At 37.3% G+C, this 26,026-nt stretch overlaps 1 protein-coding gene and 1 long non-coding RNA gene across 4 annotated transcripts in view; both read left to right on the forward strand.

The window, feature by feature from the left end:
- The window catches only part of NEBL (nebulette), a 257,377-nt gene that overhangs the window by 124,257 nt on the left and 107,094 nt on the right, over positions 1 to 26,026 (forward strand). The gene's annotated exons all lie outside the window — the stretch shown is intronic.
- The window catches only part of LOC139674073 (uncharacterized), a 32,695-nt gene that overhangs the window by 3,245 nt on the left and 3,424 nt on the right, over positions 1 to 26,026 (forward strand). The gene's annotated exons all lie outside the window — the stretch shown is intronic.

Raw genomic sequence — 26,026 nt, forward strand, 5'->3', positions numbered from 1 at the left:
CAGCTTCCTTGGTGACCAGTGACAGCACCTGAGAGAATGGCTTGAAGTTGTGTCAGGGGAGATTTAAGTTGGCTATTCTTCTCAGAGGGGGTGGTTGGGCACTGAACAGGCTCCCTGGGAAGTGGTCACAGCACTAAGCCTGCCAGAGTTCAAGAAACATTTGGACGATACTCTCAGGCACATGGTGTGACTCTTGGGGATAATGCTGTGCAGGGCCTGGAACTGGACTCGATGATCCTTGTTGGTCCTTTCCAACTTGTCATATTCTGTGATTCTTTGAAAATGACTGAACTCATGCTTAAGAAATGATGAATTTGAGGAAGTATAATTAATATTTTAGAACTTGTGCTAAAAATTGAAACCTTTGAGAATGCATGTGAAACCTCAGTGTGTATTCTACTTAAAAAAAGAGAAATCCTTCTTTACTAATCATCAAAGTATTATGCAAAGTTAGAAAAAGACTGTTAAATTAATCCCTGCATATATGAATTCTTTACCTACGCTTTCAGTAAAAAGTTTAATGTCAAGGTGCTTTGTCACTTCTTCCTGCTGTGATCCCTGTGTAGAACAATAGTCACCAAACATTCAGTTTGGTAATATTTTCTTTCATTTAGTGTTTGGTATGACATTCCACACACCATAAAATATTTTAAAAAGAACCTGTAACTTGTTTGTGGAGTTTTTCTTAAAGCTTCGTTCTCACTTCTTTAATGGTTTTCAATTACATTGTTTATGGAGTTGTCTAAGAAATGAGGGGGTATTGGAATGCTCTTTTATGTGGACCTGATTTGTATGAAGAACTAAAGCGCAGAGATTAAAGTGTTTATGTTAATGCAGCAAATAGCACCTGAAGTAAATCATTATCTGCTGTGTCAGCCTTCCATTAGAGGTAGAGGGAGGCAGAACCTTTGCTAAGGCAATTTTACAGCTGTTTGTTGGGGAGGAAAAGATAGCTGGGAAACCAGAACAGTGTTTTCATGGTTCATCAGGGTTGGCACTGACTTCTTTTTCTGTCCCTATAACTTTTTCAGATTCTCTTTCTTGGTATCTTTTTCTTAATCCTTGTTGTATATGTGACAATAGCTCCCAAAATGTGGGAAGAAACAGTATTTTTAGCCCTCAAAATGCCAAGTTGAAGAATACTTTCTGGAATGTCAGGTAGTTATTACAATCACTATGTGTGAATCTGTCAGTACAGGTAGAATTGGATAATTTAGGTAACTTTATAGAAGAAGTTCTGCTGAGAAGGTGCAGTAATGTGTAACTCTGTTGTATTAGGCCATATTCCATGGGGGTAGTAAAACAGATATCCCTAATAAGGTGACATTCTTCATCCACTCAAGGTCAACTTCCTGGTCCAGAGCAGGAGAAGCCGTGATGTTGTTACAAGGCTGCTTCTTTTGAAAGGCAGGTGGAAAGGTGTGTAACTTCACTAGAAAGAACAGAAGCATTTTGTCATTGAGAAACTGGGAAACAAACCCCTGCCCAAGAGAGACAGGATAAAGCTATAAGGATTTATAATGGTCTTTATATCCCATACTCCCCAGAATAGCTTGATGTGAGTGAATTTAGGTAGGCCTTGGGGTAAGTCCATTGAAACACTAACCCCAAATATACACTGAAGTTCTGGTGCGCTACTAATTTGTGAAACACCACATTAGCCAATAGTACAAAATGGAAGTGCTTGTCTGTCAGACATGAGTCTGTTTGGCCTTGAATGACATGTGACCTTGGGACATTTCTGTGTGGGAAATGTTCCTTTTGAGCAGCCCCACTATGAGGATGGTGAGTGACCTTAAAGAAGCTTCTCAAACAGGAACTTGAAACTGTCCTCAGAGATGCAGGGGGAAATATTTTAGGTTAAGTGGATCTCTGGTAGTCAAAGCAAGCAGATATGCTGCCTACAATGGCTGCTTCTTAAATGATCTTATTCCATCTGGCTTTATTCTATAGGCTTGCTTAGAAAAATCTCTGTCTAATTTTTTTAAGCATGTATGATAAGGTATTTATTACTGTTGTTGATTATAATTTTCTAGGATGTCAGAAGTCTTTTCTAAGTTTACAGAAGAAATTGCTGTAACTATGGCTTATTTCTTCTGTTTCACTGTTTTCATCTGAGATGAGTTGATTACAAAAGTTATGTAGCCTCAAAGTTTCAGAAAGTTTTCAGTGACGTTCCACAGGGAGTAGTATAGTCTTTCTGATTCTAATTTAAATAAATAAATTTGACAGGATGACTGTAACTTTGCTCACTGTATTGACAAAATAAAATGAGTTGTGTGGTGGAAATAAAGCAAGCAGTCCAGAAAAAATCCCCAAAGGCATGGATTTACTGCATGCATAAGTGGGTCAACTCATGCATAAGAGATGAATGCTAAATGGAAATTGGTTGCAAAACTGTAGACTTTAAGTAGAATTGAATCAAGTGATGACCTAAATATTTTGATAGGGATGCCCTGTCATGCTTCTCTTTAGAAAACAGTAACAAAGCTGAGCATTACAGGGAAATAATTAAAACATGTATTTGTGGTAATTAGAACAGTGTCATTGAACTCCAGAATCAAAGGCATTGCATTCATTTATGTCATCAGCATTGTTTTAAGTTGAACCTGTATTTTTTTAAACCTATGTTTAGGCTGATGAATTGCTGTCCATTAGATACACTTCAGTTCAATAAAGACTGCTGTATTTCTTGATGAGCAAAATGTTCAGTCCAGTCTAGAAAAATACTTCTTGGGTTTTTCCTGGTTAAAGTAAACATAAAGTAAAATTATCTAGTTAGGAGATACAAAAGAAAAAGATGGAAATTTTTGTCTCACTGGTTTAATTTTCCATTTGTGATAACAACATTCATATTTCAAGGCAAGGCTTAAAAAAACCCTACTACATAATCTTCAAATATGTAGCATAACATTTCATGGACTTCATTTTTAATCCACAGTAATTGCCATCTTGTCAATGGATGCATTTGTTACAGACACAAATTGACATGAAGTTTACTTCTGCACTTATTTATAACTGAACGCCCTATTGGAGGCTAAACTGGCTATGTAAATATGAGGACTAAATTGACAGTTATGCTACTTCCACATTTTGCTATAGTACTGACTGTGTTGCACATGCCTCTTTGTGCTGTAGTTTATGGAATGAAAAATTCCAAGCTGTAATGAATACAACTATGAAAAGTGTTTTGTGGTGACTGTTGCAAGTACCTATCCATTATCTGGACTTGAGTCTCTCTTTAAACTGCATTTAAACTCACTTTAAACAGTGACTTAAAGACTGAATCTATTAGGAAGGAAGTTTTCTGGTATTTAAATATGTCTTTTTTGTTTGTTTGTTTGTTTCCCCTGTTGTGGTACTAAGCAATTAAATTATGACAAAACCCCAACAACTTATTTTTTCCTGTGTCACTTGAATATTTTAGTGGTATCAAAATCACTAATTATTTTTAATGAATGCATATTTTTGAAGGCAGTGTTTTTTACATATAGAAAAAGGAGAATGAAAATGAAACCTCTTCATAGCAGCTCAACTGGGGAGCTAATTAAAATGGAGCTTTTAGAATGGGAAAAAAATTAATTAGCTAAAAAGTTGAGAACTAGAAGTTAGCACCTCCAGAGATCTTTGAGTAGATAAATGATTGCAAGGAAAATATAATTTCTAATTTCTTTGGTTTACTATATTGTCCATTACCTGCCAATCATTTTACCTTTTAGTTCTGTATTGCCTGATGCTTTTGTGCTTTGCATCAGTTTCTAGGGCAGCATCTTAAGCATTAAACATCCTGCTGAAGAACAAGATGGTCTGCTGCTTCTTCTGCTAATATCATCTTTAATCTTGATCTCTGGAGATTTGAATGTCTCACAGGCATCATTGACCTTGACAACAGGGCTATCTGGTCCTCTGTGGCAATCAGTTGGGGGTTTTTTGCATGTTAACACATGTCTGTGATTTCCTTAGGCTGTCAGTAGATACATCACTTGTGACAAAGCCAGCACTGTAGCTAAAGTATAATTAATGATTAAAATTTTTAACCATCCTAATACAAGAAGGGAAGTAGCAGAAGTTTACATGTGCCATTTCTGCTTGTGTCTGCAAAGGTCTGAGATGTGTTTACTTCTCCAAAAAGGAGATCAGAGTGACACTAGTATTGCTTTCTAACCCTTTCTGGTCTTGGTATTCAAATAATTACTTAGCTACAGAAATATTTGTGTACTTTTTTTGAAAGGTTCTTTCTCTGGCTCACACCAACATTGTCTTGCTGTTAGCAACCACAATATTTTAATGAATAATTGAAAGGTCTTTTTTTCTTTCTTTTTTTTTTCCTCCCCAGTGTTTCAAGATCTGCCTTGAGTTTCTTTCTTTCTTTCGTGTCCTTTCTCAATTCATAATTAGTGACCCTATTCAGTCCCTCAGAAGGACAGAATATAAAGGGGCAGATATTGAATATTTCACTGAGCAAGCTACAGGCAGTAAATAGAAGAAGTTTGAGTGTCAGTCTTCACTGGACTTTGAGAAGTTCTAGTCTGAAGAAAATAGCATTTGAGAAGTGGGTTTATTGAACTTCAAGACTGGCTATTTTCAGCCTTTCTGAGCTTCAGTCCTGCTGTGCCCCTGATTTAATTGCCTTTCTCCTTTTTTCAATAGGGAATGATGGTGTAAAGTGAACTCAGTTTGGCCAGTCTAGTCCTTTACTAGCCTTATATATACAAACCATGTGACTTATGTTGCCAGGGTTAACTGATCTTTATAGGGTTTGGCATAAGAGGATAGCTGTTCTGGTTTCCAGAACAGTGAGTGGATAAGTAGCTGAGGAGGACAGTGTGGCTGGTGTGGGGTTTGGCACAGCTGAGCTGGTCTTTGAGGGAAAAGGAGAGGATTGTCTTATGGACAGGCTGTGGTAAGATCCAGAGTCTGCGTCAGGGCAAAGTCAGGGTGTCTCCAGGCTGTGCCTCAGTGGGCCAATACTGAGCAGGGATTCTGTTCCCTCCCCTTATCACTTAGTGGGACAAGGGCCTTTTGTCACCTTTTATATTGAATGAGCTTGGCTACCATTTTATTGAAGAGCCACCCAATAGTGCTGTTCCCTCAGGCACCACCCATCAGAAAATGAAGGATTCAGAGGATCTGGAAAGGTGCCTCAATCTCATCTCTCATGTTTTCTTGCCTGCTCATCAGGGAGACCTGCTCTGGTGTGGGCTGGGCTGCCCTTGTCTGTGGTGTTGTGAGCACAAAGGAAAGGGCCAAAAGTTTTATTTGCCATAGACTTGACCAGGACAAGGGAAGCAGACATGGAATGAGGTCACTTGTTTGGCATTGCCTTTTGTTTGGCTTTCCTTTCTATCATCATCATCATCCATCATCATCATCATGGCTAGGCTTCACGAACGAAGATTTGAGAAGGGCATTACCCACGCTTGCTGCAAGCGTGCTGGTGGCTAAAAAGGCTGATACGGGATAGGCAGGTCCGGTCACAAAAGGCACAGCGAACGTCTCCCTAGGTGACATTGGCAAGGAACGGTTCTTTCTGCGTTGTCTTTTCTCCTCAAGACTGACTCTCCGTGCATTCTCAAAGGAAGCAGCAGCGTCGTGAATGGTGTGTCTCCATGAATCCCGATTGGAGGCCAGAGTGGACCATTGGTGGCAGTCAATATGGTCAAGGCTGAGGTGTTGTTTCAGGGAGTCCTTGTATCTCTTCTTCGGGGCTCCTCTCTTGTGGCAGCCGGTGGCGAGTTCACCATAGAGCACAATCTTCAGAAGGCGGTGATCCTCCATCCTGGAGACGTGCCCTGCCCAGCGCAGCTGCGTTCTCATCAGCATGGCCTCGATACTGCTGACCCCTGCCTGTTCAAGAACAGACACATTGGTCACGTAATCAGACCAGTGGATGTTTAGGATTGAATGGAGGCAGTGCTGATGGAAGCGTTCGAGAAGCCGCAGGTGGTGGTGGTAGATGACCCATGATTCAGACCCATATAAAAGAGCAGACAGTACAATGGCTTTGTAGACACTGATCTTTGTACTTTTCTTCAGGTGTTTATTGGACCAGACTCTTTTATGGAGTTTTCCGAAGGCTTTGTATGCCTTTGCTAGCCTGTTGTCTATCTCTTTGTCAATCTTACCGTCTGAGGAAATGATACTTCCCAGATAAGTGAACTGCTGGACTGACTTAAGCTCTGAATTGCCTATGGTGATGTGATGGTGGTGTCCCTGGAGAAGATTCCTTTCTATACAGTGTGTGTTTCTGGCTCAAATAATAGCTGGCATACTCTCTTGAATTGAGTTAGCAGTCAGGTTCCTTTTCAACAGAAATGGACTGGATGAAAGGCTCAAAAAAAATTGGTGACAATTGAAAATTAGGCAGAATTATCAATGTAGGTGATGGCAAAAAGTTATGGAAAGCTCTGGCAGTATTGAGAGACCGGAGATTAAATGATCAGCCTATATTGAATACTGAGAACTCACAAACAAGGACTGAGTTTTCAGTAGGAAAAAAACCCATTACATGGAATAAGCCTATAAAGCTGTAGAAGTGAATGTGATTATGTACAGTTTCTTATAAGGCACGAATTAGCAGCAGGAAATGTAGCTGTCAGGAATCATACTTAAAAGAAAAACAAATATGTGGTATATAATAAAAATATGAAACTCATTAATGTAGGAACCAGAGAAGCCAAGAAGTATAAAATACATTAAAATAAGGAGTATAAAGTATAAAATACATTAAAATAGACAAGCTTGTGAAAGTTAAATTTATCAGGAAATATTAACTGTTGTTACCCAAATCCAGTGACAGAAGTTGGTATGCTCACAGCAGGAAACTGAAAGGATCTCAGCAAGGGGAAGACTAAGTTTCGCAGGTGTCTTGCCTTGGCCTGCATTACTGAGCAGTGACAGAACCATGATGGTGTCATCTGTGAGACCAGTGAGTCCATCAGTGAGCTTAGTACCTTGTGCTATTTTAGTCGCAGCTGTGGCTCAGCCCTACAAACAGTGACCAACCCATTGCGTCCTTGACTATAAATAGCTGTCTTGAATGTACAGGGTTAGAGTTAAAAATGAATATTAATTATGCACCTGACCCTAGACCTGTCTGATATCAACAGGCTTTATTCATGACATCTGCTTGTCTTCCTAGATCTTCTCTTACAAACCAGAAAGCCTTTCTGAGTCTTGGATGGTAAATTTTTGAATATGTGGCTGTGGTACAAGGGTAACTGAGATATGACAGATATTCCTTACGTATGTGCAAGTGTTCTTGCATGGCCATGGTGATTGACAGAGAAGGTATTAGTCAAGAGTAAGATGGCTTTGACACTACTAGTGTTTTACTGGTTTTCAAGTGAATCTCCTTATCATCTTACCACACCTTTCCTGGCATTGCAGGACTCTCTTGGAACATACAAAGTAGCTTCATTGCAGAAGAAACTGAACTGAATGATGCCCTCCTCCCACCAAAGTGTATACAGTCCATTGGACCATAGTAGAGCTAGAGCATAGCTACTTCCCCCTGCTGTAAAATACGGACTTTATGTCCTCAGTATTATGTCATTCTAGAGATCTGCTCCTGTTACTCTGCAGTACTTCCTAAAGGAAACATTGCTTAGGTTATCAGGTTTAGGAACGAGTGATCACTTTGAAGTTGTGTTCCTGTGAGACCTGAGAGTGATACTAACTGCAACTCCAGGCTTTAAAATTCAGAAAGGGGAAGGCTGGAAATAGTGGGTGCTGAAAACCAGATTGTTGTATGACCTCTGTTTGCCCTGTCAAGGGGTCACTGGGACTTGTCAGGTGTATGCACTGAACTTGTAATTTATGTTAGTGGAGGATGTCAGGAGGAAGATTCATATCTGGATGTGCAGGTGCTCCATTAGGAGTTAGAAAGACATGGATTGATTAGGTGGTTATTGCCATCTGCAAAATTAACCTGGCCAGAAACCCCTAACAGGGAAGCTTGGTGCATAACCGGTGAGCCAGTCTATCTGCAACTGATAGAACCTCAAAATGTTAGCGGTAGATAACTGTGATATCAGTGAGAGCTATTGCATCTGATATACGGGCTCTGAACTTTTGGGGATAACATACTGCATCTGTCACATGATAGAACTGAATTTTACCATGATATGATATTTTTATGTCTGGATCAGCAAAATATAGCACACAATCCTGTGTGTGTGAGATAGAGGAGGGAAGACAGGTAGCCAGAAATTTAGCTGTGCTGGTTGCTGTTGCTTTAGAAGCAGTGTATAAATATATGTCATATGTATACATGAGACTTGAGGATTGAGTATATCCAACAGGTATAAGAGTTATCTGGAAGGCTTGTGCCTGTAGGAAAAGATATTTCTATGACTCAGACAGCATGAATAACCTGAGCAATCCAAGGAAATCTGCTCCATGTGAGCAATTTGTTTATATTTTGCAACGTGACCTTTTCTGACACAAACTCCAAGTAAAATGACAAAGTTGAGAACTGAGGCACAGAGTCCTTCTCTGTTAAACTAATAAAGCTGACTGTTAAAATGTATTGCGTGGATCTGGCATTCATTTACTTACCTAACCTGCTCTGTGTTTGGTTTCTGTTCTCAGTCATATACTGCACAGAAACAGAGCCATTTGCTCGGTGCTGCTTCTTACTGACTTTCAAGGACTGGCTGGACAGAAGGAAAGGGTTTCAGGAAGTGTCTCATATTGAATGATCACTTTGACCCACTCTAGTTAAGCACATTGCATTGTAAGGGCCACTGACTTAGGTCCTCAGCTGTCACCAGTATTTTCTCATGAAAATCTTGTCATGCATGTTTTGAGCCTGATCTTGAAAGCCTTGAGATTTTTGACCCTAAGTGTCTATCCAGGTGTTACCTGAGGTGTTTCTTGTTTGTCAGACAGTTTCTCTTAAACATGATTAAATACATGGATCAACCATCACTGGTTTGTGCTAAGACAGGGCATTACAGTACACCTGGATTTGTGAGGTCTGTAATTCTGCTGAGGGCCTTTGGAAAACTCCTTAAAGTTATAACGAAAGTGATAGAACATCTGAATGTTATGGCTGCTGGTGTTGTTACTTTTGTATGTAAATTTTCTAAGTGGTAACTGGGGAACACGGGAAGCAGTACAAGAGGGAGTGTCTTGAGTCATCAGTTCTCTTTTTTTGCAGACAAGCATACCATATAAAATTCTCAAAAAACATGTCAAACTCCATATTAATCTAATCAGAGCTTTAACATGTTCTTTTTGAAGACAGTTTCATAACTTCACTGTCTGTAGATTAAAAGCCTCATTGAATTTACACAACAAAAATAAATTCTTTATGGCAGGGCTATATCTCTTTGCATGCAGGTGTTGTCTTCTTGTTTGCCTGGCACTTCTGCCTCTGTTACAGGTTTAGAGGGATGTCATTCTCAGACCCTTTTATATGATCCTGAAAAATTTCTTATGTGCCTATGCAAAAGTCTCACTGTTCCACAAAGTCCTGCCTTTGTCTGTTCCTATGGGAATTCCCTTTTTTTTTTGAGTGCAGAGGATGACAGTGTATTTAAGGCTATTGTAAGTAAGATTCTAAAAATACCTTTCCTGATGAATTTCAGGATTATATTTACTTTTCTTCAGGGCTGTTTTGGTGGCCTATGGTCATTGTGTGATTGATTTGGATGTGCAAGTACATCTCTTTCCACCTATCAAACTTAAAACTTGCAGCAGAAATTCTCTGAAGAGCATATTTTGCAATAAATAATGTTAAATTCAATCTTATTACTGAAGGCCTCAAACCTGATCAGTTTTACATAGGCAATCTTATTTACAGCCATGCCTTATTAAAAAATTATCACATCCTTAAGGTATTTCTTCTTGGTATCTTTCAGCGTCATTCTGCTGTTAGCACAACTCATTGAATTATTTGTGGAATGAGCTGATCTTTAGTCTGTCTCTGAATTTGCAGTTCTTGGATCAAGGTTTGTATTTTCTAACTTAATACATATCCTTATACTCTTGTACTAGTTCTCTGTGCTTGCCATACCTGATTTGATAGGTCATTAATAGTGCTTATTGTGAAATTTATGATTTCAGAGTGCCAGGGGTTTATTCCCTCCTCTTGGTTAGTTATTTTCCATTCTTTCAATTTGGACACATAAAAATCTGCATAATGATAGACATGTTGGAAACTTTTGAGGAAATAGAAAATACCATTGGAAAACTTTTATCACAAGGTTTTACAATCCTTTGCTTGATACAAGATTATAAAAAAAGATTATTGAGAAAAAAGAATCGTATGGTGATTACAGGCTTTAAGAAATCCCTTGCCTGTTGGTTTCATACAGCTTTCTGTAAAGTTTGGGTGATTGCCTGTCCTTTCTTGATGGGAATATGTGAAACAGTATAAAACTTAAAGACCTTGTTAGAAGTATTATTATTATTATTATTGATAACTGTACTAATGGCCATTAACTATGGATGTGAACATAGCTCTTGGGTTTGATGTGTTGCAGTAAGAGTTTCCTGGATACTTTAAACTTTGAAATATATTGAAATTTTTCAAATGCTTTTGCTGCAGCATGGAGCCTTTCAGAACTGGGTGCTCTCAGGCACATGAAGTGTCCTGTGCAGGACCAGGAGTTGGACTTGATGACCCTGATGGGTCCCTTCCAGTTCAGCATATTCTCTGTTTCTATGAAAATTATTCATAACAGAAACAAGAACAATCCTTTTTGTATGCTCAGTGTGTGATGTTCTATTGTATTGGGACTTGTTTCAGATGTAGGCTGCTGCTGTGTCTCTGTGCTGCCATGTATCTCTGCCACTGGAAAAGTTGCACTTTGCCGACCTATTTGTCAAAAAAAAGTAGGAGGTAGGAAAGAGTGAGAAATCAGAGTAGTTAATGCACAGTTTCAAAGAGCCAAAGCAGAATTCAGATCTCAGTCCCTATTTGAAAAAATTGAACATGGGTCTTGCACTTGTATATATGATGTGTTAAATCAATTTTATACAGAATTTTGTGGAAATGGCATGAAAGTTCTCAATTTTACAGGGAAGTAATGTGCTGATCACCTTCAGCCCTGCTGGATACACAGTGGTGTGGATTCATAAAGATGATGAATAGGTGGCAGACACTTGAATTTGACACTTGGCTGTACATGTTGCATCTGTACATGAAAACCAAAGAGGCTCCAGGTTTAACGTGTGAACGACCAAAACTCAAGAGCTCCTCATGTATCTCATCTCGTATATCTTTTACTGCCAAGATCTGGTATTTGGCTATTCTACAGACCAGTCTTCCCCCTCCTTCCCTTTGTCCCTCTGCAATTCTGCCAAGAAAACTGGAGCATCTGTGTGTCTCTCATTCTGCTAATGTCTAGCATAAGAAAAGAAATACAGATAGTCACAACCAGTTTTCCCTCATAGCAAAGTTTCTTTTTGTCCTCTCAACTCCATCCAACCATGAATGGGTTGTAGAGTGATTACTTCTCTGGAGGCAAGTGGTGTAACTTCCAGGTGAGATCTGAATTAGTCATCTTTGGCCAGTTTTGCCAGTGAGATGTTCTCATGTGCCTCTTACTGTCCTGCCTTCCTTTTTCACCTAGGACAGTCCTCTGTCAGCTCAGTGCCTGGTGGCATCCTCCTAAGTGTCTCTGGTAACATCTCAGTGGGGTGGAATGTATTTCTCAGGATGGGATTAATGTCACCCTAGTTTTAGTTTGTTTGTTTGTTTTGGTTTGTTTGTTTGTTTTTGTTTTTAATAAAAAAATGTCAGGAAATGTAGAGGCACAAGTGCATTCTCATATTGGTTTACTGACACAATAAATCTGAAACTTGTTCCGAAGACTTTTAGTTATCACGGTAAACGAGGCCAAACCCTTGGAAGATCTTTGTGGCCAGTTCCAAATGCCTTGTCAGTGGATTGTTACATCAAAGGAAATCCCTGAAACTGTGGGGACATTCTGCTACTCTTTTTGGTTTCATTTTGTCACAGTTACTTCACTGCTACGCTGTATCCTCTGTGTTCATTTTACAAACCATTTTTTAGGCCCGTATTAGGATTCTGCTTCAGTAAACAAGTAGTTTAAGCCTGGATGCATGTGCTTAGTAGTGCATTATGTGTGACCTAGAACAATTTTTTTTAATAGATATTTTAGGAGGTTTTCGCACTGATACATAAGAACTGTTGCATTTATATGATATTAAAGCAGTATCAAACTTGATGACAGAAAGCATGTCGCATTTGATTCAAATGCAGTCATGCAACCCTCACTTTCCTACAAGAAGACATACTTTAAATTGTAAGCAAAATTAATTTATATTAGAGTAATTTCTTCAAATGACCGTGACAATTTGCAGTCCCCTGCAGCTAATGCTTTCTGAATGCAAAGAGTGAAGCCTGAACTCCATAGGTGAATAAAGTAATGCTTTGGTGTGTGTTAAGATGCTTTTCGTATGGTTTGATAACACCACTGTGCTAAAAGTTATTTAATCTTTCTTACCAAGAGTTAACCTTGATGTCCCTGTAGACACTCAGCAGTTTTTTGTTCTAATTTGGTTAGTGTGATCCCTTCTTAAGTTAGTTGCTTGTTTTAAAAAATTGTGCTCCTTTCTCTTTTCTATAATGCTAGTTCTTTAAAAAGAGGTCTGCTAGCCAAGGCTAGCAATAATCAATCTTCTTATTTCCTTTTCCTTTTTTTGTTATGTATTTTCTGACATTTGGTTTATATCTAGAGTTGGAAAGAGTAATTTCTTATTGAAATGATGGCCTATAAAGACTCCTTAGTCCTTTAAACTAAATTTCTTTTTGGTATCCTGAAAGTCTTGCTCCTGTACAGAGTTTTGCCAACATCTCTACTTTGTCTGTCTTTTTCTACACATATGCTTTCCACACTTCCCTCTCATACATCTGTAGCTTTGGCAGGTTGGCTAGAAATACTCTTAAGTCAGCACAGAGGAAATCAAGATATTTTGAATGCCTTCCTCCTTTTTTTCCCCTTTCCTTTTCTCCTATACCTTTCTGGCTCAGTCTTAATTCAGTATATTTTTCTGGTATTCTGTTACAGCAATGGTGATAATAGTGATGATGAGAATTCCTTACTCCACTTCTTTGTGAAGTGACTCTGCTTGACAGAGTGTTAAGAGGTAGACCGAATAATAATAAATTCATTCTGTTGATAAAGTGGCTAATAGTCAATATGGTGGCAAGCTGTGCTGTCTTGAAATAACAATTTAAAACACCTAAATCATTATTTAATTCTAGCAAGGCTTTTTTATTCTGAAATCTATAAGAAGGTCTTTCTTACATATATGGAGAGCAGAAGAGCATGGATGGATTTCCCTTTGCAGAACTCAGAGATTTCTGCATGTATCCTTTGAAAATGTGCTTTAAGAATAGGAATGTTGATAGTGGAAAATCTCTCTGAGTAGTGAAGAAAAATCGGTGGCGTGTTCTTAAAAAGCAACGCGGTTGTTCTTTTTTGTCTGTTATAGACATGTGAACATTTGCACACATTGAACTGGATGTCTGTACTGTGCAGAAAGGATGCACGAACACAGTATCATTCATCATTATCTACAGCAACTATCTGCCAACTTCCTTCTGGCACTTTTAGTCTGTTTCCTTCTTAGAGGAAACAAGATCCTTCAAGGCAGGCTTGTCCTTGATGGAAGAGGTGTAAAATATTGTATATTTTTCAAAAGTATTATTGTCTAAGAACTTGTTAGTATATCTTTTTGCTTTTGTATTTTTTATGACCAATACTAAGAAAATAATATTAGAATTTTAATACAAAGAAATAGTCTTAAGAATTAAATAAATGTTCATTAAGAAACTTTTTGGATAATTGACCGCTATATAACCCTTTGAAAGCAGATTTTAGTTGCCAGTTTTAACGTCTCTGAGGACAATTCATAAATTTAACAGGTGATAGCTTTGTAAACCAGTCCCTTAGTCAATACAGGAGACTTGATACAGATTTTTATTCTGAGAGAGGAGAAGAATTAACTGGCATTTTAAAAATTGGCAGTTATTATGACTATGATCTGATTAAAGTACTTACGTGTGAGCAGACCATATAGGCAGTACTGTGCTTATTTGGACCTTTAAAAGACTCTACTTGCAAAACTTAGAGCAATTAAATTAAATGTATTATAACTGTAACCAAATTGTCATGAAATACAAAATTACACTGCACAGAATCAATCCTTGTTAAGAAGTGGTGGTCATAAAAGACCCTGTAAAGGGGGTAAGCAAAGAATGACACAAATTTGTGATAATTCAAAGTTGTTCAAGGTAGGGCAAGAGTAGAATATGAATTACAAAAATATTTTATAGAATAACAACCATAAAATGGAAAATGGGATTGAAAGTTCAGATAAATGCATATGTATAGCCTATACTTATAAAATAATGGCCTGTGGATTGACCATTACCACTCATGAGCTACATTGCTGAAGATACAATCTCAGTGCTTAATAATAGTCAGAAGAGCAATTCATAACTCATACATTAGAAATAAGTAGGAAGAAAACGGAAAACAAAAGCAAAAAGCTTGATTATACAACTGTGGAAGCTTTCCCTTTTTCACCTATACTTTGAATCATGTTTTTGGTTCTGGTGCCTTTGGGGAAGAAAAAAAGTTTTGAGAAATCACCAAATATGATTAAATTCAATTGGAGGAATGAATGAGTTCAGGTTGTGGAGTCTTCAGCCTAGACAAAAGGTGTTTAAGCATTCACAAAAGTGTTGTAGAAGGATTACACAATCATCATAGAGAGTATAATCAGGGAAGTGACTGCTGCCTGTCTTCTCATGCAAGAATTAGGAAGTAACAAGTGAAGCTCATTAGAAGTACAATCAAACCAAGCAGAAAGAGGTGCTTTGTGGAGGGAAGTATAAAATTATGTCTTTTTGTACTAGACGATTATGTGAGTGCGAAAGGTTTAGATTAGTTCAAGGACAAGGGAAGCACTGAGAAGAAAAATATACTGGAGAATGAGAAAAACCACACCAGGCTCAAGAAATACATTAGACTGAAAACAATTGGAGTCAAGGAATGTGTGTGTGTGTGAAGTATCATATATGTTTACCCTGCCTGTACTGCTTCCTGCTAATGCTTGCGGCCATTTTTGGACAAAGAACACTAGGCCAGATGGACCTTTGATCTAAGCCAGTGCTAGAGACTTTTAAATTCTTTTTTTATATAGAAGCAGTGATAAAACATTTATATAAAAAATTGTAATAAAAATCTAAAATTTAAAACATTTATATGGAAAGAAATTGATGCTGAATATAAGTTACTAGCTAAATTCAAAGGATATAGAAAGGTGAAAAAGTCCATTATAAATGGCCAACAGAGTTAAAAATAATAAAGCTTTTAAAATAAAGGATCGTTATAAAATACAGTTTTTAGCTATAATCAAGATAGCTTCTGCTGACATCATCTTATTTCAAGTCAATGGAATGAGGTTTCTAATCAAATCCTTTCCAATTTTTCTCAATGTTTTGCATGTTGAATTTTGAAATAAGTAAGCTCTTATTTACATTTGGGATTTAGACTTTTAAAAGATACAATCAGGACATATAAAAAGTTACAATAATTTTGGAATGAAGCAGAAAGATGTGTTCATCTCACTTTCTCAAGGCATCTGAATCTGGACCACAGTACTGTTTAAAGAGGGTTTTTTGTCTGTAATTAGTGAGGCATATGTCAGATGGCTAACTGGCAGATTTCAAGATGTAGTTGTTATCAAAACAGGAGCACAAATAGGGATGCTTTTGTAGCTTTCTCGGCAGCTACTCCTTGGTTAAAAACTGGAACAATTATTATTGCTACTCCAGTGAGATGAGATGTTTACTGATAAATTATGCAGATACAAAGTTAAATAATTCCAAAAGTAAAAGGAAACTTGGTGATTTTTCAACAAGTATCATTATGGAATGATTTCAGATTCTGGGTTAAATGGTCAAAGTTCGAAAAGACTTATTTTTAGTAGTCAGATGTAAAATAATCTGTTTATGAACCTGAAAGGCAAATGATACTTATCACAGGATGAGAGTTGGATTTGAAAACCAGAAAAGTGTAGAAGTCATCCTATTTACTTGCTTCTCTCGTTGCACTAGGGCAAACAAGGTGATACCCTTGGAGGCTCAGTCAAAACATCTCTAGGTAGAAGCAGCATGATCCACTCAGCAGAGGTTGTACAGGATCAGGACTGATAGTAGACTACGGTGTCCCCATGGTAAGGTGGATTTGAAATAACGCTTCAAGAGAGGACAGCAAAAATGATCTTAGGGATCGTAAAAATAATGTTAAGCTGTTGAAGTGACAGCTGTTCATTCATTTGTGAGAAAGAAATGGCTTTAGTACTGCATAGAGATATTTGCACAAAGAAAAGATATCAGTAAAGCTGGGACTTAGCAGTGGTCCTGACAGAGATATGGCAAAGTCTTGTGGCTTTGGATTTAAATAAACTGTAGCTTCCTGAAGATAGTTGAATACTGTTAGTATTTTTATTTAGAGGTGATCTGCCCTGGATCAATGCTGTTAGGTACTATAGAGAACACTTTTAAAAATGCAGTCCTGTTGTGTCTTGCTCATCTCCGCATCAGGCCGATTGGTTGTGGGGCCTGGAGGTGTTTTCTCAGACACGTATTTGAAAGGACTTGAGGCTTTCTTACTTTTTCTGCAGTGTGGCTGCTATATCTTCTCACTCTGTGCCAAACTGCTTACCATCCTGGGACTGAAATTTTTTAGTGTACTTGAGTTCAGTGTTTTAGAGTACAAAATACAGTCTTGTGCTATGCAATGAGGTGCAAGTAAGCTGCAAACAGAAGTGTACATCTGTATGAGAGATGCTCAGGATTGCTGGAGGTTGGACTTTGCATTGTCCTGGTATTTCAAACCATTTCTATAGTCTCTTTCTCTGTTACATTAATATTCCTCTATAGAAGCAGCAGTTTCAGTTCTGATGGATACATTTGAAAAGTTCAACAAACTAAAGAAAGTTTGGAGAAATACTAAAGGATTGATCTAAGGCAAGATTTTAGTCCTTAGAGAGGCTAATGTTTTTTTGGTTGTTGAATAAAATACTGAAGTCATTTAATAATTTTGAAGGATCTTGTAAAGAAAGAGAATTGTTTGGAGAAAGAAATTGTATGTGTTAAAGAAAGAAAACTAAGATCGGCTGTCTGAATGATGAATTTAAGTTAGAAACTAAAATGAATGTTTTCAAGAGTAAAGATAATTAACCACGAAGATTGCCAGAAAAATGAAATAAAAATAAAGCTAAGTTATGGTTATATTTTTCTGACCAAAAGCTCATCTTTTACAGCAATTTGGGGGTTCATGGTAAGAAAACTGGTCCACATGCTATGCAGCAGGTACATTTTAGAAGGGCTTACCTACACTTCCCAGAAATTAGGGGTGACAAAAGAATAAAATTTATGGAAGTGAAACATTTGCTGTTCTTCACAGTTCATTATGCATACAGGACTGATGGCTGACCAGAAGGATGCATTTCAGGCTGTGGTGTGATCTTGAGCTGTTTAAAGAGATGCCACCACTGTCTGCTGTGACAGTGCCAGATAAGTTCCCATCCATCTGTGCTGGAATTTAACACATATGAGCTGTATGGCAAGACTGGAAGAGGACATGATTGCTCTTTTGAGTGACAGTGCAATTCTGATTTTTTAAAAGAGACTTGTGGATCTTGACTCATATGTTTAATATTAGGTATGAGGAGATGGGAATTTTATGGGGCAAAAGTAGTGCTCATAGTGCTAAAAGTTATTTAAGAGCCCTCCTGCAAAAGATTTAGCTGATCTAATTAAATTAGGTTTTTATTCAGTTTAAACTAATACAATTTATGTGTATCTGGGGACAGTGTCACCAAATGCAAGGTCAAAGAAGATGATCTAGTCCCTTTCTGTAAGATGCTGCCCAAAAGGCATATCAGATAACTTAAAACTTACAGCCTTTAGTGCTCCTCCACCCTTAATGTTCATCTTTGATTCTTCTGATATAAGAAATTGTATTAAGTTAGTGCCTTGAGAATTTTGATTCAAGCTGTGCCAAAGGTGTGGTGCATCACTGTGCACAGAGTTAATCCTGAAAGAAAGCAATGTGTCCCCTCAGAAAGAGTATTCGGCAGAATCTCCTGAGGTATTTTTTCATTGGTCTATACACAGGCTAAACATTGCTTGTAAGGGCTGGGAATCCGTAAGAGTTTTCTAGTGATCTTTCTCCTGCCTTTCTCAAGTAGGCAAAATTCTGCCCCAGCATGGAACTGGAGTGTCCCAATGCGCTCACTGAGAACCCTTTGAAGTAAAGAAAAGTTTCAGTTTTGGACATTTCTGTAATGCCAAAGGGCTTTAAGGCTTCCAAGAAGCTGCTTTACAGGAGAGATGATCAGCACATCAGTGAAACTGCTTTTTGTGGCTACAGAGGGTATTGAGCTATAAAGGTGTTTGAGAATGGAAATCCTTGGGCAATGAAGACTGGGATATGAGAGCAGATAGGCCATTCAGGAGAAAATTGTCCTCTGTAGCAAAGTCATTAAGGTTTGTTATATTCAGAACAGAAATTGCAAACATTTGCAGATTGCTCAATGGCAAAGAAAAAGTTACTAGACGAGTTAGAAGGATGTTAAAATGTTACCTTGTGTCACAAACCTTTACTCTCTTGATTGGAATGGACATGGGTTGTTCATTCTCTTTGTGGAAAGCACTTCCATTTTTCTATGTCAGTTTTTAAAACTGCAGTTATATAAAAAAAAGATAAAATTTAGGCAAAAATGGCCTTCTTTTCCCCCCTTATCATGAATGGTGAAAATAAGGGAGATAAAAGACAACAGACATAAATGTCAAATGTTCTTCCATATCTTTAAATGGTAAAAATGAAAATGTAAAATAAGTTTGCCAAAGACTATATTTACTCATTCCCTTCTTGCATTTGGTTTTGGTGACAGTTATAATAGAAAAATAAAAATAGGAAGTATTTTAATGTTTAATTGGAAAATTCAAAGCCAACATATGAGATAACACTGAAACTGTATTAAACTTTGTAAATGGAAGTTATGCTGCAATTTCAGTGCCTTTTGCTACAGAGAAAAATTGTCCCATTATAGTCTGTTTTTATATAGATAATGGATGAAATTAATTTTGAAGAGGCTTCGTAATTTTGTTTTGGTATTTTAAATACCATTTTATATATGCCTTTTGGCATTTTTCATGCAAATTGCTTTTTCATCAAATGTAGTTTTTGTAGTACTAGCTCTGATTTTCAAAAGATTAGAATTCAAAATAAATTGATGCATAAGTATTGAATTTGTGCAATTAAAATGTGCTTCAAGAAGAGAGAGGAAGTGGTTTCAGAGTCTGCTGAGATGCTTATTGTGCTTATAACCATTGCAATGACAATAGATGCTTTTGTTGACCCTCTGTTACTGATTTAACTTCTCATAGGGATATAAATTTTCCCTTAGAAAGCAATAAAGACAATGTTTTTATAGAATCAGTGGCATCCATTGCGTTTTGTCCATAATGTAAAACATGCTCTCATAAAGATAAATAAAAATCAGTTAGATTCCACATGGTAGTGACTGAGGTTATTTGTTTCTTATGAGCTGGGATCAGAAGTGGACATCAGCCTTTTATTTTCTGCACAGTCAGAGCATACCTCTATGGACCCTGCTGGTTGGCACTGGGGGTGTTTCATGCATGGCTGTTTCAAAATGCAAGTCAATAGTTTGTGAATCATGTATAACCTGCTAGTAGTTTAAATAAGCAGAATATGAGTGTCTTCTGAGGCTTAAGCCAGATCTATTTCTATGCATGGGGCAATCTTGGGATTGTTACAAAATGATAGAGACAATTCCTAATAAATAACACTTAGAGACGTATTTTTTCCTTTAAATGAGATAGATAATTTGTATTTATCGTCTCCTATTCCATACCATTTTGATCACAGTGTATGGGTGCATGATTTTGCCTGTATTGGTAAGTGTTTAGTACTTTGCATAAAGGCAAAGCTGTACCTGTGTGGAGCTCATTGGAGGACTGTGGCTGTAAAGACTGCATTGAAAAACCTGGAAAGTATGAAAACACAAGTCTTCTAATTCCTGTGAGAAAATTATATTTTGTCACTTTCTAAAGACAGAGCTAATTAGTTACATGGTTTAAGTTACTCCAAAGAAGCTTGGGCTGTACTCTGTCTCCATACTTGTTGATGTGATTACAGTGAAGTAGAATTCCCTGTAATTAAAAGTAATTTGATCTCTGCTGTTGCATACACTTCTATATAAATATATGTATGTATACCGTGCTCTACTGACAGTAATGGAAATCCCTGGGGATGTGGAAACTTGTTACACAGAATTCCAAGCAGAATTAGAGCTGTAAGTTCAGTTTCCTCTTTATGAAATATTTTTTTTGCAAAGTAAATACAGGAAAATGAATGGAATAGATTGAGATTGCTGGAAAATACGAGGACCTTGCCACAAGAAGTCAATTTTTCTTCTTCCCCCAAGGAAAAATTCTGTAGTAATTGAAATGGACAGAACAAATTATAAATTCCTCAGCCCTAGTGTTCTGTCTAGCAATGCCATGGCCTGTGTCACTGCCAGGTCAAAATTTATTAAATGATAACAAAATAAAGATAGATTAAGTCTTTTTAATTCCAGATGGAAATACAGAAAAATGCATTTGTGTATTTATGCTATATACTGTGATGAAGGAATTACTATATGAAATTTTATGAGTTTTCACAGGCTAAAAGTTAAGAATATTTTTCACTGTGGTTTCTTGGCTGAAAATTTGTGATTTAAGGGCTGTTTTCTTATGATTTTCACTACAATTCTGAATATTGTATCTTTATACTTTATTTTGGCATAATTAGAACTATTATTGTTATTTGGGGTTTTTCCCCCCATAATCAACCTGAGAAATGTGAACCCAGCACAGCCCTGGCTGTAGTTGCTTACGTTGTGGTTGGGATATAGGAAATGCTGGGTATATCCAGAGGTGTGGGGATGGTGTGGTGGTCTACACAGAACTGGTGTCACAGCTGGCAGGGATGGTATGTCTGAAGAACAAAAGATTTGGGGAAATCAAACCTTGTCCTCTTTGGAACTGGTGAAAAAATTAGTTAACTCATAAGTAACTGATACAAACTTTGTCATAACTCCAGTTTAATACAGCTTCGCCTGGGACCCTGTGGCTTTTTGGTACTATGTTTACTTCACTTTTAAGGAGTTACAGTATTTTTCCCTCCATTGATAGGAGACCAAGAAAATAATTTCCCTTACCAGCTAAAGTTTCAGTACTTAATAGAACAGCCCCCACAGAAGTATTTCTTTAATTTTTTTAATGCATGTTTACAGTATCTCTCATACCTGTCACCTGAGCCACATTTAAAACAGTTCTTGTGGAGTTTTTCAGAACTTTGTTGTTTAACAGCACAGTGAAGGAAAAGCAATTAATTTAGGGTAGATCTAAACCAATTCAAACATAAAGCCTCGAAAGTATAATTTATATTTTCAAATTCAATAGTGTTTTGTTGACTATGTTTTTCTAATCTTTTGAATTATGAATGAAATGGAACACATCTTTTACAGTATTGATGTTTCAGTTGAGTTTGCCAGTCTGTAGCCACTTACACGGTGTAATTTTGGCATCAGTTGGCATTTCTATGGAAAATGTCATTACCAGTGGCTTTCTTCCCTTAGAGAGGGAAAGTAAGCCTGAACTGTAACTTAAAGAAATTACAGTGATCAATACCGTATCAGCATGCAGTGGTGAGTATTGTATATGGGACACATTTGTTTTTCTTGGAGAAAGCTTGAAAGAGGTTCCAGTACTAAGGGGAAGGACTAGAGTGCTTTTTGGGCAATGTGCATTACTTTTGTATAACTGCTTCTGTAGAATATTAATAAATGCACCTCCTGCTTGTAGGTGTTCCGAAACTGCTGATATGATTGTTTTTGAAATGAAGCAGCACTTTTGAGACCCACAGTTTACAGATCTCCATTTTGAATTTTAACTTTTGTGACATTTCTCTGTTTGAGTTGGGAGATGGATTTTTATATATACTTCATGGGGGAAAAAGTGTAGTGTAGGAATTATGAAGGAAGGAATTGGAATTGGTTTCATATGCCCCAGATTGTATGGAAAAATGTTTCAAAGAAATGATACCTAGTCAGCAGGGACATGACATTTAGTCTGATTTTGGTATGTTAGGCGCGTCTTCTTTTTACCTTCATTTTTTTCAAGGACACCATTGAAATGTGGAAAGGACTATCAGCTCACAGTCATTTTGTTCCTTTTTTTTTAAAAAAAAATTCCATAGACTCTACAAAAGTTTAGAAGTGCAAAAGGAGAGTAAGTGGGGAAAAATGTGTTTCAAATACAAAGCAGTCAGGACAGAAAAAAAAGATCCCAAACTGGTAGGTAATGGGAAGCACACAGATGGACTTTGTGCTCTAGGATGCTTTGAATACAGCTGTAAACTTTGAATTTCATATACTGTTGGTCTGAAAAAAGTACAATTGGGAAAGAGGATGTGCAGTCCCATGTTCAAGGACTTGGATATTTTTGCTGGTCTTCAACTGACTTTTCTGTGATCTTGGACAACTCATAATCTTCTAGATGAGCAAAAAACCCTGTATGAAACAAGCTGCCATTCACGTCTAAGAGCTGGCATCCTATGACAAGGAATACTATAGGAATATAAATGAATTATTACGCTTTCATGTTCATGTTTCATGTTCATGTTCTTGTCAGAACTCAAATTATGCAACAGAATTACAGAGCAGAGAATATAAAAATGATGGTGTTCAGGATTTGACAAAGATTGACATCAACTTATGTTTAAAATGTAAGCTCTTTGGGGAGGGAATTTTGGTACCTCTTAGACCTAGCACAGTGGAGACCTAATGGCAGATCAGAACTACTCAGCCATGGTTCAGTAAAATCTGAAAGCATAGTTTGCAAATCAACTAGATAGTATGATATCAATTAAGAAGAATATAAACATAATTATAGAAGCATAATTAAATTATAGAAGCATAATTAAAGAAGGAAGATTAACCATATCCAGAGATACTGTGGTGATCTGGTGACATAGAAGCATTCCTGATTCATAGCTTTCAGACTTGATTTTTTTTTTAATAGAGAGGAAGCAAAAGGAGAGTAGTTAATGAAAGATTCAGACAGGAATTGGGGAAAGAAAGCTGGAGGAAGACAAAAAAATCCCTCTTAGGTTGGAATTAGATTACTGTTGCTCTGGTCTATTTTTGTTCCAATGCTGCGTTTGTGCATTGTAATAGGATGTGCCCAGGAAGCACTAGACGTGACTAGAAGTACAATCTTCATTTTATTATTTAAATGGAGAACAAGCCTGTTGTTAACAAAAGAAGGTACCTTTTGGGGTTGTTTATGAGTACAGTACAATAAATGAAATACACCTAAATCACAGTGTCAGTCTTGCTTATTATATTTTGGTATACCCAGTGATAACAAGGTTTACTTTTATCTGCTCCAAGATTTCATGTGATTTACTAAAAGATCTTGAATGACATAACAGTACTTGCCAAGATTTTCTTTTTATTATTAATAATGGCCAGCCTGAACAACATATATTACTGTTGAATGTACTGGTTTGGATAGGAGTAGACTACAGTCATCATGTCTGTAACTCAGTGAGAACTGAAGACAAACACTAATTTTAATTATTTGTTCTAATGGTAAAGTCATAAAATTTGTTAAGGAAGTTTGTTCAGAACACTTGTAAGCAAGTTCCCTTCTAAAACCAGCAATACAGATGAAAGCAGTACTTGTGACTGTATACCTTTTCCACATCAAAAGTTGTTGGTAGTTTGTAATTTCTTAAGTCTAGTTTTGCCACACGTATCTGTTTCCATTGCAGGTAACTCTTCCTTCTTTCTTTGCGTAGAGTTTGTCCACCAAGTGCAGTAGCTTTTCAGCAGTGCTTGTCAGGGAGTTCTTAGGTAAACTGTGAGGCACAGGTTTTGCTTTAAAACCTGCTAGAGCTGTCTGTCGCATTGTTTACCCACTACTTTCTATTCTAAATGCTTGCTTTTGCCTAACCTTGCTACCTGGAACTGAAAATGTCCATGTCAGTTGTCATCCTGGAACAGCTCTTCCAAAGCCAAGGAAAATACCTATATTACTTCACTTATTTAAAAAAATACATAATTTTTTCCTTTGAATTACTTAAATGTTTTTTTCTGCTGCATATGATGTTAAAAAAGAAAAGAAATGAGGCAGGAGAGGAGGAAGATTTATACGAAAGATGAGTATTGGTCTATTGATCTGTGCCGAATTTGCTTTAGGAATGTAGCACAGCTAGAATTTACTATCCAACAGCTACTTAGGATTACCTCCATGTTTGCTGCTGGATGTTAGACTGCTGCATATTGGACAAAGCTGAAATATCTGAAACAGGAATAGGAAATTTCTCCCTTATGTACCATCAACGCCTCAATAGTCTACAGCCTGCAGGTCATTACTATGTAAAGGAGACAGAAAACAAACTCTGTGAAGCTCTAAATAGAGGATTGAAGAAAGCTGAAAAAGAAGAGCCTTGAAATTGTGACTAGCTGTTGTTTGGTGGAAATAGGGGAAAGTAGGGTGACCTGGACGAGGAAAGCGGGACTATCAGTTTGGAAAGATCCATTAGTGTTTGGGGAAAGATACCACATAAAAGGTAACTTTGACAGGGAGTTGTTTTGAGCCTGATAGGACTGGCAGACTGAGATGTGTGGCAAAGGACATGACAGCCTATTCTTAGTTTGTCAGCTCAGGTGCCAGAGATCTGTGTGATGGGTTTTAATGTTACAACCTGGGTAAAGTCTGTGTGAGCGTCAGTACTAGAATTCTTGCTTTCATAGCTTTTAGAAAGATGAACTTGTAAACTACATGCAAAATATTGAAGAGAAAGTTACTGTGAATGCATTGACAAACATTTGTAAGGTTAGGTATGAAATGCCAAATTTCATTTTGCTCTTGGAATCCTCAGTAAAAACTGTATGTGTGGTGATGTAGTTCTAAATGAGATTCAAATGTTTTTGTGTATAATATTTTCATATCTTTTATATCTTAAGTACTGTATTTGCTATATTTTCTTTGTCCAATCTTGTCTTTCCACCTCATGATCATTTATCTGGGACTGACCTTCAATTATAAATGTGAAACAGGATGTTCAATCCAGCTTCTAACAAATCCTGGGTCATCTTGGCACATCAAATGCATGTGCTATAAGCTTCCTGCTTGGCCCTGTAATTGTTTCTCTGACTCCTTACTTGGAAGACTGTTTTTCTTAATTCTTACTATTGATTTCATAGGAACTGATTTGAAATTTGAGCTAGACCTTTTTAAATTCTACACAATAAGTAAATTTTCTGGAGAAGTATGTTTTCACTCTTTTTTGTTTTTCTTTTTGGGTGTGGAAAGTAGTGTTCTCATCCAAGGAGTGACAATGTAAATTTGAGATCTCCAGATCAGATGCATGTGCCTTTCGTGTGCTTACAATCGCAAGTTGATTGAATTGGAAAATGAATGTTCACTGCTTCATACCTTTCTCAGTAGTGTTGACTCTGTTTTATGAGGTAGAAAAGTATGAATTCAGTTGAGGTGTATAGAGTATGTTTTCCATAAGAGAGCCTGTTCTGGTCATGGCCATACATTCATTGTAGGAGTAGTTGTCTTACTGTATGTCAGCATCTGTTTGTTATGGCCCATCTGAAAAAGATCACTGAACAGAAGACAGTGGAATTAAACTACCCTGGTTGACCTTGCAATGGAACATATTTAGTATATAAAATTTTGCAGCTTGAAGTATTTAAAACTGTCGCATGCACAGAGGGGAGTGTGCTGCAGCTCAGGTGTAAGGAGACTTGCACATGTGGCACCTGTGAAAGGAGAACAGCAGCAGGTGAGGGTTGGGAACGATACAGGAGCAGACATGAGGTTAGCCTGTGGAAGCATTGGAAAAGTATTATGCAGTTTTTCACTGTGGTTGTTGTAGTT

The sequence above is a fragment of the Pithys albifrons genome, chromosome 7 (assembly GCF_047495875.1).
Source record: "Pithys albifrons albifrons isolate INPA30051 chromosome 7, PitAlb_v1, whole genome shotgun sequence".
NCBI lineage: Eukaryota > Metazoa > Chordata > Aves > Passeriformes > Thamnophilidae > Pithys > Pithys albifrons.